Source organism: Leptosomus discolor, chromosome 1, assembly GCF_034619465.1.
Source record: "Leptosomus discolor isolate bLepDis1 chromosome 1, bLepDis1.hap2, whole genome shotgun sequence".
In the NCBI taxonomy this organism is placed as follows: domain Eukaryota; kingdom Metazoa; phylum Chordata; class Aves; order Leptosomiformes; family Leptosomidae; genus Leptosomus; species Leptosomus discolor.
In genome coordinates this window covers 136,706,235-136,718,425 of record NC_141391.1, presented here as the reverse complement: position 1 = coordinate 136,718,425, position 12,191 = coordinate 136,706,235, and the positions used below count along the sequence as shown (strand labels likewise).

At 40.5% G+C, this 12,191-nt stretch overlaps 1 protein-coding gene across 1 annotated transcript in view; it reads left to right on the top strand.

The window, feature by feature from the left end:
• The window catches only part of ANO2 (anoctamin 2), a 205,092-nt gene that overhangs the window by 115,228 nt on the left and 77,673 nt on the right, over positions 1 to 12,191 (top strand). The window lies entirely within an intron of this gene.

The following is a 12,191-nucleotide window of genomic DNA, read 5'->3' as shown; positions in this document are numbered from 1 at the left end:
ATAAAAACTGAATCAGAAAAAAGAGGTCAAGCACAAATTTGACTAGATTTTTAACATGCTGTAGAAGTAAGAATGTAGACAATTACCGTTTTCACTAACTTCAGAATGGCTAAGATTGAATAACTAATAAAGTCTACATTTAAGCATAATTTAAAAATGACTTCTGGAATTTTGTGAAATAAAAGTGTATTTTCCTAGGTTTATACTATGTGGTAAGAGACGGTCTAAATAGGTTTACATGGGAGCTGGAGTATTTCCAGCCAGAGGAATAAAAGTGCAGTGTCAGAAGCAGGGCTAAAATCTAAGGACAGAACAGGATATCATGAAAGAATAAAAATGATCACAGACTTTTGAGGGAAAGGGTAAATATGAACAACTTACCAAACTTAATTGCTATCTATTTAGGAATCATAAGGCCAAAAGCAATGTAGACTAAACTGTTCAAAATCCAGAATTGTGTATGTAGTGAAGAATGAATAAAACTTGACATAACATTCTCCTATCCCATCTCCTTGTGTCAGTTTTTTGTAAGGAAGAAACGAATAAAACCTCATAGGTGGTAAGGCAGAGGGGAAGACTGTGCTCCAGAAAAAAACCTTGTTAGCTCATTTTGCCACCATTCCATAATGCATTGTCACAAGAGCAGAAAAATAGGTTTATTTTGCCTTGACTAATAGTGCCAAAACCAAATTTTGTATAAGAGCTGTTTAGTTGTGTGATCCTGATGTTATAAATATTGTAATTTTTTCCTTGTTGGTCCCCTCCTCCACCTCTCCCCAGACATTTTTTGGGGTTGTTTTGGTTTTTTTGGTAGCATGGTGTTTTAATCACAGAATCACAGAATGTTAGGGGTTGGAAGGGACCTCGAAAGATCATCTAGTCCAACCCCCCTGCCAGAGCAAGACCACCCAGAGTAGGTCACACAGGAACACATCCAGGCGGGTTTTGAATGTCTTCAGAGAAGGTGACTCCACAACCTCTCTGGGCAGCCTGTTCCAGTGCTCTGTCACCCTCACAGTGAAAAAGTTCTTCCTTATGTTTACGTGGAACCTCCTATGCTCCAGCTTGCACCTGTTGCCCCTTGTCCTGTCATTGGACATCACTGAGAAGAGCCCAGCTCCATCCTCCTGACACTCGCCCTTTACGTATTTGTAAACATTAGTGAGGTCACCCCTCAGTTTCCTCTTCCCCAAGCTAAAGAGACCCAGCTCCCTCAGCCTTTCATCATAAGGGAGGTGTTCCACCCCCTTAATCATCTTTGTGGCTCTGTGCTGGACTCTTTGCAGCAGTTCCCTGTCCTTCTTGAACTGAGGGGCCCAGAACTGGACACAATATTCCAGATGGAGTCTCGCCAGGGCAGAGTAGAGGGGGAGGAGAACCTCTCTCAACCTACTGACCACACCCCTTCTAATACACCCCAGGATGCCATTGGCCTTCTTGGCCATGACGACACGTTGCTGTCCACATGGTCATCCTGCTGTCCACCAGGACCCTCAGGTCCCTTTCCCTTACCCTACTCTCTAACAGCTCAGTCCCCAACCTGTACTGGTACATGGGGTTGTTCTTTCCCAGATGCAAGACTCTACATTTGCCCTTGTTGTAGTTCATTAAATTTCTCCCCGCCCAGCTCTCCAGCCTGTCCAGGTCTCTCTGAATGGCAGCACAGCTTTCTGGTGTGTCAGCCACTCCTCCCATTTTCGTGTCATCAGCAAACTTGCTGACAGTGCACTCTGTTCCATCATCCAGGTCATTGATGAACATATTGAATAGTACTGGTCCCAGTACTGACCCCTGAGGGACTCCACTAGATACAGGCCTCCAACTAGACTCTGTCCCATTAACCACAAGTCTCTGACTTCTTCCCTTCAACCAGTTTAAATTCCACCTCACTACCCGATCATCCAGACCACACTTCCTCAGTTTAGCTATGAGGATACTGTGGGAGACAGTATCAAATGTTTTACTGAAATCAAGATAAACCACATCCACTGCACTACCATCATCTATCCACCTGGTTATGTCTTCATAAAAGGCTATCAATCAGGTTGATCAAACATGACTTCCCCTTGGTAAAACCACGTTGACTGCTGCTAATGACCCTCTTATCCTTGATACACCTAGAGACGGCACCAAGGATAAGTTATTCCAACACCTTTCCAGGGATGGAGGTGAGGCTGACCGGTCTGTAGTTACTCAGGTCCTCCTTAACCTTTTTGAAGACTGGAGTGACATTTGATGTCTTCCAGCCCTTGGTCACCTCCCCCATTCCCCATAACTTACCAAAGATGTAGTCACTAGGAATAAATATTTCCTTTCCATCTTGGATTTACTTTTTCATTGGTGAGTGCATGATGCGTTCCTTCATCTCCTTCCATTCTGCTTCACAAATCTCTGCCTTACAAACAGTTATACATGACTGAAATCTTATGCATGTATGTAAACACTTACTGAACCTGGTTTAGAAAGGACTAGATGCTTGGTCTTGGTTCAGAAAGCACTGGGGGTGTCAAAACTTACTACAGTTTCTCTTGGACCTGATGTAAATATTATAACTACAGACCTGTTATGAAGACTGCTTACATGCTGCTCATTGAAGTGTAAGAATCAAATACAAATTAAATAAAAGACTGACCTGCAGAGGTATGCTGACATGAAGCGGAGCAGTTGATAAAGATACACATCAGTGGTTGCAAAGATGAAACACCTCCTGGACCCAAGAAGTTCTGTATATGAAATACAGATTTTGGTATTAGTTTGACTAAGCAGATTTTACAGTTTCTGCCATTTCCTTCACTTTTGTATGGATTCAAAATTCAACTAACCACTGAAACTAAGAGTAGCACATTGTCTTCAAAATAAAAGCACTAAATTATATCTAGGAATTGCATGACCTATACATCGACTAGCAAATATAAACTGTAATACAACAGTAAAAAAAGGAAAAAAAAATCAATCTGCTCATAGCAATTGTATGTGCATTTCCTCTAGATATTTATTTTCTTTCCATTGTAGTGTCACCCAATTTTCATTTTAGCCATTTGTCATAGGTGAGATTTCTAATGTTGGGTCTAGTAAGGTTTTTATCTGTTTTCAGTAGCTTACAGCTATATAAAAAAGTAACTCTTCTGGCCAGAATTTTCTGTCATGAATTTCTGAATAGATTTTGGAATTCCCAACCCCTTATGTCCAAATTTTCAACTTTAATATACTTTTTGATGTAATCCATTAGATAAAAACATAGAAGCTGCTTATGTGGAACAATTTCTGTCTTAAAAATGCATGTGCTGTCTTCTCCTACTTCCTGCTTCCTGCTTCTTACAAAGCATAAGTTCACCTTCACTCTTTCTTCACCATCGCTGCAACATGGGCTGGTATTGGCCTGTGTTTGCCATGTGTTTTTTAATAATATGAGACACAACTGTTTTGTTTCATAAAGTCTATAATGGCTGCAAACAAGAAAGCAGAAATGAGGCTTTTCTAAAATGCAGTTGTAGCTTGTCAGTTGTTGAAAAATGAAGCTGTCGCAGCTATTTGAAGTTCCAAACATTTCAAAAGTATTTTTAACATTTGACCAAATTTTTTTGTCCCTAAGACATTACCGAATATTAAGTGACATATTGGTTCCTTCTACTCTGCTAGATACTAGTGTGGCCAGTCAGTACAAATAAAAGTCTTAGAATAGTTTGTGTAGGCTTGAATGGTTAGAGCTGAATTTTTAAATCTCTGGCGAATTTTAACAGTGCAGATTTTATCTGCTCGTTATTACTGTTTTAAACAAATGTCTAATTCACAATCTTGTTTCCTGCTAGTGCCTAAATAGAGACTTTATTGAAACATTGTTTTCAAAATCTATGTCTCACAGAAGGTTACAGTTTCACTGTAGTACTGTCTTTAATTTAGTGCTAGATTGTATATTTATTAGTGAAGTGTTTTAAGGTTTCTGATGGGTTTAGAAGCACAAGCTAAACTCTTGCTATGGAATAATTCTGAACATCGTGCTGCCCCTCAGTTGTAACTTAGTTTTGGGACAATCATTGCAGGAAAACAAAGGCAATGGAATGTGATGCATAAATGTGTTTCAATTGCATATGCAGCTGTGTTGCCTACAGTGTTAGGTGGACTGATGTGATGATGGTGACTCACTTCTATTTGTCTAAATATTTCATTTTATGGAAGAAGCAGTTGTGACATTTTAGAAGTCCAAGGCAGAAAGGCATTTAGGTGGTCAAATTGTTAGTGGTTCACAGCTGTTCTACCTGATATTCACATAAAGGTATACCTAAAAGAGTACAAGGCATTAGCATAGCTCTTCACTTTCACGCTTCCTAGCGGTTCAACAGCCATCAGGATTGTGAGAAACTGCTGGCTGTTGGGAAGGAGAGCTGTCATCTTTCACTTGATACCTAATGGCAAGATCATTTCAAATGGGAAGTGGGTCAGCCAGCTGCATTCAGAAGTGTTTGGTAGAGAAAATGACCATATTGAGCTTAGGAGGCTGCTTTAAATCCCTGGATGGCTTTTGGTGAAAGTATAGGAGGTAGAAATTTCAGGCAAGCAAAATAAAACCCAGCCAGCCAGATGCAACTTAAACAATGAACCCTGGCAAACTTACCCTGAAAATCTGGAGAGTCCCAAGTTTACAGCAAGCAAGTTTCTCCAGGTTTCCCATTTTGCTCTTGGAGCTTTGTACAGACACTGTGCTATTCTGCATGCACTCAAGCTAAATGTGAAACAGCCCTTAGGAGTGGCCCAGTGCAATAATTTAGCAGTATGCAATGAAACTCACTAAGGATTATGCTCTATTTCAGCTGAAAAATAATTGGAGTCCATACAGCATGCCAAAGCATTTCTCTGCCAAGTCAGCCGTGTGCTGGCTGTAGTTTTATAAGGGAAAGAAACCTTGAGTCACTACCAGGTGCGCTGTGCTGATGCTGGTGGACCCAGGTATTCAGCAGAGGTGGCTGCTAAGAGATGAGCTGTTGTGGAGGATGGCACATTCCTCCTACAGTCTCAGAGAATCTACATTTGGGCTGTTCTCAGGGAGGGATGCTGCTCATTGATCCACAAGCCTGAGGTATAACACTCTAATCACAGCTGACAAGAATGCAGGCCAGAGGATAAATGGAATTAAATTTGTTTTAATTTTATATATGGCTATGTTTTTAAAAGGACTTAACAGCTGATAACTCCCATGAGGACAGTAAAAGCTATTGGGAGTTGAAAGCTTTTGAAAATTTGTCCAGCTGTGCCTTTTCAAAAAGCATCTCTAAAGATGCTTTTTTTGCAAGGACTGAAAGAGGGAGCTCTTCTCAAAAACTCGGACCTGAGAGGCAACAACTGGAGCAGGACCATTTTTAGGGTGCTTTGGCCTTTCTTTTGCCTGGCCAGTGACTATGGCCCTATGAGGTGAAGATGTACCCGCATCGCTGACAGGCTCCAGAGCTATTGGAGAGAGGTGGTTGGGATATTTCCAGAGATGAAGTGTCAGCTCTCCAGTGCCCACAGGTAAGTGTAATGATCACAGCGCACATAGATAGCCTCAATGCATCCTTTCCAGTGTTTTGTGTTTTTAGGGTTCTGTAATTTCCACTGAGACCATACAGGGAGGAGAAACTATGAAATTGAGTGCTTTTCTCTGTAGGAAAAAAAAAAAAAAAGAGGGAGAAAGGCTATATTATCTTTCCACCTTAGGTCATGGTATCATAGCATCATAGAATCCCATGGGCACGGACACCTTGCACTAGACCAGGATGCTCAAAGCCCCATCCAACTTGGCCTTGAACAGTTCCAGGGAGGGGGCATCCACATCTTCTCTGAGCAACCTGTTCCAGTGTCTTGCCAACTTCACAGTAAAGAACTTCTTCCTAATATCCAGTCTAAATCTTCCCTCTTTAAGTTTGCCCATCTTCCTATCACTGCCCTTCCTGGTAGACAGTCTTCCTGTAGGCCCCCTTTAAGTACTGGAAGGCTGCTGTAAGGTCTCCCCAGAGCCTTCTCTTCTCCAGACTGAACAACCCCAGTCCTTTCAGCCAGTCCTCGTAGGAGTGGTGCTCCAGCCCCCTGATCATCTTGGTGGCCCTCCTCTGGACGTGTTCCAACAGGTCCATATCTTTCTTGTGCTAGCTGAATACAGTACTCCAGATTGGGTCTCCAGAGCAGAGAAGAGAGGGAGAATCACCTCCCTCAACCTGCTGGCCACAATTCTTTTGATGCGGCCCAGGATGTGATTGGCATTCTGGGCCAGGAGCACAGTTTGCTGGCTCATATTCAGTTTTTCATCCACCAACACCCCTCCGTCCTTCTCGGCAGGGCTGCTCTCAATCCACTCATTGCCCAGCCTGTCTCTGTGCTTGGAATTACCTTGACCCAGGTGCAGGACCTTGCACTTAGCCTTGTTGAAGTTCATGAGGTTTGCATGGGCCCAGCTCTCAAGCCTGTCAAAGTCCTTCTGGATGTCATCCCTTCCCTCCATACTGTTGACAGCACCACACAGCTTGGTTTCATCGGCAAACTGGCTGAGAGTGCTCTCAAACCCACTGTCCATGTCGCTGAAAAAAATGTAAAATGGCTCCAGTCGCAGTACCGAGCCTTGACAAACACCACTCATGACTGGTCTCCACATGGACATTGAGGCATTGACCATGACTGTTTGAGTGCGACCATCCATCCAATTCCTGCTCCACCAAGTGCTCCATCCGTCATATCCATGTCTCTCCAGTTTAGAGACAAGGACGTCATGCGGGACAGTGTCAAATTCTTTGCAGAAGCCCAGGGAGATACCTCATAAAAAGAAGAGAAAATTATTCCCTTTGAGAGACATCCTAGGAAGCGCTGTCTGAAGAGCTAGTCTTTAACTACAGATAATATAAAAAGCAAGCAGCAATAATTATGCGAGATGCTGCTCAGCATTACTAGCCATGCTATATTTGTTTTTGCTTTCACCTCTTGCTTTGAGTGTTTGATGGACAGAAATCGCATGTGCTGAAAGTGAATAGCTCCTTTTATAAGTACTGCCTCAGGGTAAATGTCCTATTATTTTCAAAATGGGTATAGTTATTGGTTGAAAATAATGTTAAAGAAGAGAATGCAGCTATGACTTAAGCCAGCTGGGACCCGTGTATGTCATTCTGGTGTGACAGAGCTGTAAAATGGATTATCAAACACTAGGCAGATATGAAGGAATGGAAAGGTGCTGATGGGGAACACCTAGGGTCTGACCTATTCCCTTGTCTTGTCACACTTGCACTAGGGGTTGTGTCCCAGATGGGGATTAGGAATTCAGGAAATGTCGTACTAGCTAGATGCACATGCTATCTACTACAACAGCAGTATCAAAATATCTAGGCTATGTAACAGAAAGTTTCTTACTCTGTGCTCTTCTTCGGTCTGTAATTATGTGTATTTTCTCAGATCTGCTGAGAATCTGCTGCAGTAGTTAACTCAGCTAAAGAGAATCCAGATTTAAAAAAACCCAAACCATCAGTAGTTATGCTCTTGAATCTTGAATATCGAGTACGTTTGCAGCAAGAACACCTCACATTTAAAATGCAGTCTTCTGTGTGGATTTGCCTTATTGATGGCTTCTGAGAGTGGGACTTACATTGTCTTCTGGTTTTTAATTGGATAGTGTAAGAAATATTCATCCCACCTGCCAGCTACTGTGCTCTGCTTCTTTTGTTCTGTTTGAGCCTGGAGACTGGTGCTGAAATACCTTCTGATGGAGAACTAGCAATGACCATTCAAAGCAGTATACCATCACAGCAGCAAGCAAGTAATAATTCATACAAGAAAGAAAATGCATAAACTTGGTTGTTCGGGTTTTTTTTTTCTTTTGAGATTATGAGTTGCTAGATTTTGCTTTTGGTTTATTATATTTTATCATATGCTGACCTCTAATTTCAGAAGAAACAGGCCAAGCAGGTGCTAGCTAATGCTTCTAGGATGAAAGGGTTGTTTCGGTATTTTGCAAAAATATTCTGCTTGCATTTTGGCCTTTTAATGAATGAATAAGGAACAACTCAAACTTATGGCAAACCCCAATGATAACAGCAAAGCTGTTTATCTTCACAATGGTTTGATAAGATCTTTATTTAACTCCTTACTGTTCTGCCTTGTCTTGCACTGTCATCTGCATAGAAAGTCTCCCCAGCTTTTGAAGGACACTGCTGCCAGCTGGACGTTATACTACCGATCCCAACTTTTGAGCTCGCAATTTGATCTGTTTCTCACCCACCTTATTGTTTTCTTACCTGTCCTGGCTGAGTTTTTTTTAAGTCACTTAAAGAATCACCATCAAAGGTATTAGCAAAAGTGATTTTAATATGAATTTGTGAAAGCGTGACATAACAAAGTTTGATGGCAAGGTTCAGTCTATTACTTACTACGTGGGAGAAATATACAAAGGAAGATCGACTTGGAGTTGGGCTAGAATGATGTTACACAGAGGCTGGGAATGAAAAGGATAAAGGAAGCTGTCCTGTTGAGTCATGAGGTTCAGAATGGACCCTCTTGATCTCTAAACTCCTTCTCAGAGTGGAGTCTAGATGTGGCTAGATCCAAACTTAGTACCAGACTTGATCAATGGTTTATGTTCAAGAGAATTTGGGTATAAGGATTTTGGTGGTATTGATTTAATGTGGTGTTGATTTAACATGGTATTATGGGTCCTATATAACTTTAAGGTAACAGCAATTTAAAATGAATTAACACTATCACTATAAATCATAAGATCAAGCTGTATGATTTTCTAGCAATACTTAATCAATAACCAGTAACTGGTTATAAGCAACGCAGTGATTTAGTTAAGGATTCAACAGAATTTTCTAATCAAATTGTGTACACATACACACAGAGACATAGAGGTTAGCCCATGATTGAGATGTTTCCTTTTCTGCAGGTTATAGTAAATTTTTGGTACCAAATGATCTTCAGGATTTTATGAAATCTAATAGCAATTTTCCTTTCATTGGCTTTTACAAACGGACAAGTCTATCCCTTCATCTGCCTTTGCAGGTAGACAGTCTTTCCCTTCATTGGCCTCACTGGTGGATGATTGGTGTCTGCTCTGAGAGGTGTCCCAACTCAGAGAGAGATGCTGAGTCACAGCCTACTGCGATCCTAGAGAGCTCAAAGGGCCTCAGTATTTATAGGATAGCAAGATGATTGACTTTGGTCAGTACTTTTTCATCTGTGGCCATTATTCTTGTCAGACTATCTTGTAACCCTTCAAAGTGGGCCATGATCCAGGCAGGAGGGGTTACAGGTATGTTTCCCATGCAACAGGAGTTTCAGGTGCAGTTAGGGAGTGCCTTATTGCTCCAGCTTACTGTACTTGCACCCAGGACAGGAAGGTACCAGATTGCTTCAACTCACTGCCTCATTAGGCAAGATCAGAAAGTATCAAGTTGTTCCAACTCACTGCATTTTGTAGTTAAACAAGAACACAATGGCTGGTGCTGACATTGTCATGCGGCCCAGGGGGGTCTGCACCGTCACATTACCCAGTCTCTATCTGACCAGTTTGACTATAAAGGTACTGTGGAGTATATACAGATTCTGTGATAGTTTGCCTTGGTTGTGAAAAAATCGGATTGGAATCTGACACAGGAGGAATTGGGATTCTGCAACTGAGGAGGAAGCTGAACTCAAAGACCTTTATGACGTGATCTCTAGTCACGAATCTGATAACAAATAGTTGTAATAACTCTATCAAAACTAAGTGATAAAAACTAAGTTGTGGATGCCCTATCCCTGGAAGTGTTCAGAGCCAGGCTGGATGGGGCTTTGAGCAACCTGGTGTAGTGGAAGGTGTCCCTGCAGGAAAGTTGGAACTAGATGACCTTCAAGGCCCCTTCCAACCCAGACCATTCTGTGATTCTATGATTCTACAATATTGTACAGTTGTTAACCACCTCTGTCTTCCTGCTCTCTATACAGACATAGACACAGACACAAACAAAAGCACCCATACCACAAGAGTGGCAGGAGTTACCTAGACTGTCATCATTATCTGAGCACTATTTGAATGTGATTCCCAGATGCGGAATAAATTCAAAGCTGTTGATAATTAAATAAAAAAGAGAAAAGGAATAAAGTAATTCATTAACTTACCATAAGTGAACTATGCCTGACTTATCTGGTATACAGAACATTTAGAAATGAAGGAAGTTTGAGGAATCACCTACCTGAATTTGATGGGATGCTCTGTGGGAGATTACTATACTGAACAGCTCTAGAGAAATTGTAACATGTGTGAGTATATTGAAGATTTTATCAAATGGAAGTTACTGGTGGAGTTCCAGATAGAGACTTCCTAGTAGAGTTCTTAATGGAGGTTACTGGTAGAATTTTACCTTCATTAAGAGAAAAGAAGATGTCTTTCTCTAGAAAACTCTGAACTATTGAAGGAGGCACTGTATGGATGACAATTTTCTATTGACTTTTACCTCTATTTTTACAAGTATAAATAGGTTGAGCAAGTGTACATTGCTACGATTTTCATAGTATTTTTCTCTTTACTCACGTCCAGTTAGAGACAAAGCAGTGGAAAACCTAGTCTCACAAGAGGAAAGAAGTTTACGAGATGTGTAAATGGAGTTGTGAAAACATTTAAGTATGCTTTCACCCAGGATAGTCTCCATGAGAGAAAGTACATATTGAGTCATATCTGATTGATACTTGCAGAAATGATCTAGCCGAAAACACAGAAAAAGAAAAGATCATAGGTGACACAGGTTCTACTGGAGAACAAGGTAGACTATATTATACAGAAAATATCAAATTTCTAACTATGCAGAGCTTAACTGTTACGTAATTTTTTTTTTTTTTTTTTTTTTTTTTTTTTTTACAATGGGAATAGAGCTCTCTTACAAACTTGTAGAACTCTGGCTAGATCACACAGACTTGAATTCAAGTGTAAAGGAGGTGGGTTGAGGCATGGGAGTAGGGATTATGTCAGAACTCTTGAGCAGCATCTGTGAGATTCAGCTTAACAGAAGCAGGGAGGCTGTGCTCTGAAATGTGTCCTATATATCTGAAAGAATGATGTGCTGATAATGTTCACTGTGTAGAACTGTGGTTGATACAATTAGAAGATCTTGCATCTGAAACAAAGCAGTTGCAACACAGACCAATAGGAAAAAAAAAAAAAAGTTGACTCTATGATGATATGGAATGCAAGATGGTTAGGAAACATGGTATGCACTTTACTGTTGGGTAAACTGGGAAAGCTTTGATATCGTACTGGGAGCTTCAAAACAGGCAGAAACAGGTTTACCACTTGAGGGAAGTGCTGTACCAGAAAATGAGATAAGGAAGATTCTACTTCTAGAAACTGGCATATCACAATATTGCTGTGCTTTTCACAATGTGGCTAAAAGCGCTAATCATTGAAAGTTGCTCTAAAGTTCTTCAGCCAATTAGCATTATCTTTTCATTATTAAATCAGCAATAGCTTGTAGATTTAATTACCCCATTTTCATTTCTAAGGCTAGTACTTCATACTGACAGATGGCAATGCATACAGTAAGTTTTATGTGATGAGGAAGAAAATGTTTTATAGTGAATGTAAAAAGCTCTTAAGGAATGGAGAGGTATTCCTTAATTGGGTTGTATATCATCAGGATTTTAATAAATTTGATTAAGGGCTTGATTATGCTATTTTTTTCTCCAGAGCCTGTACTAAAGTCAAAGGGAGAGCTACAAAAGGAAATTTGCAAGACATGGTCCTGGCATGAGAGAGCATTAATGAAAGTTTTATCCTAGAAAGCAGACACACAGCATCTGTATTTATCACAGTACAAAAATGAGATATTTATGAAGGATTTTCAGGGTATTAGAAGCATCATTATCCATATAGTAGAAGCTACTGGCTTTACCTTTTTTGTTCAGTAGGAACTTTGAGTCAGGTTGTGAGAGATGGTCATTGTACAGTTGCTATAACTTCTGCACATTTTCATGAAAAATAGATTATGAACAAAAATTGTTAAAACTCAAAGGTTTTCAAAAGGCTTTTGCGCGTACATGATTTTACCACTAGAACTAATCTTGCTGACTGGGGACTAATCAGAGCAGTAAAATTAAGCAGATATAGAAGGAATTAGATCTGTGAGTCTTAAGGATTGTGTCAAGACTTGAGAGCTTCATGTAATTTACTGAGCCAGTTTATTTTTGAAGAGGAAAATGGCAAAATC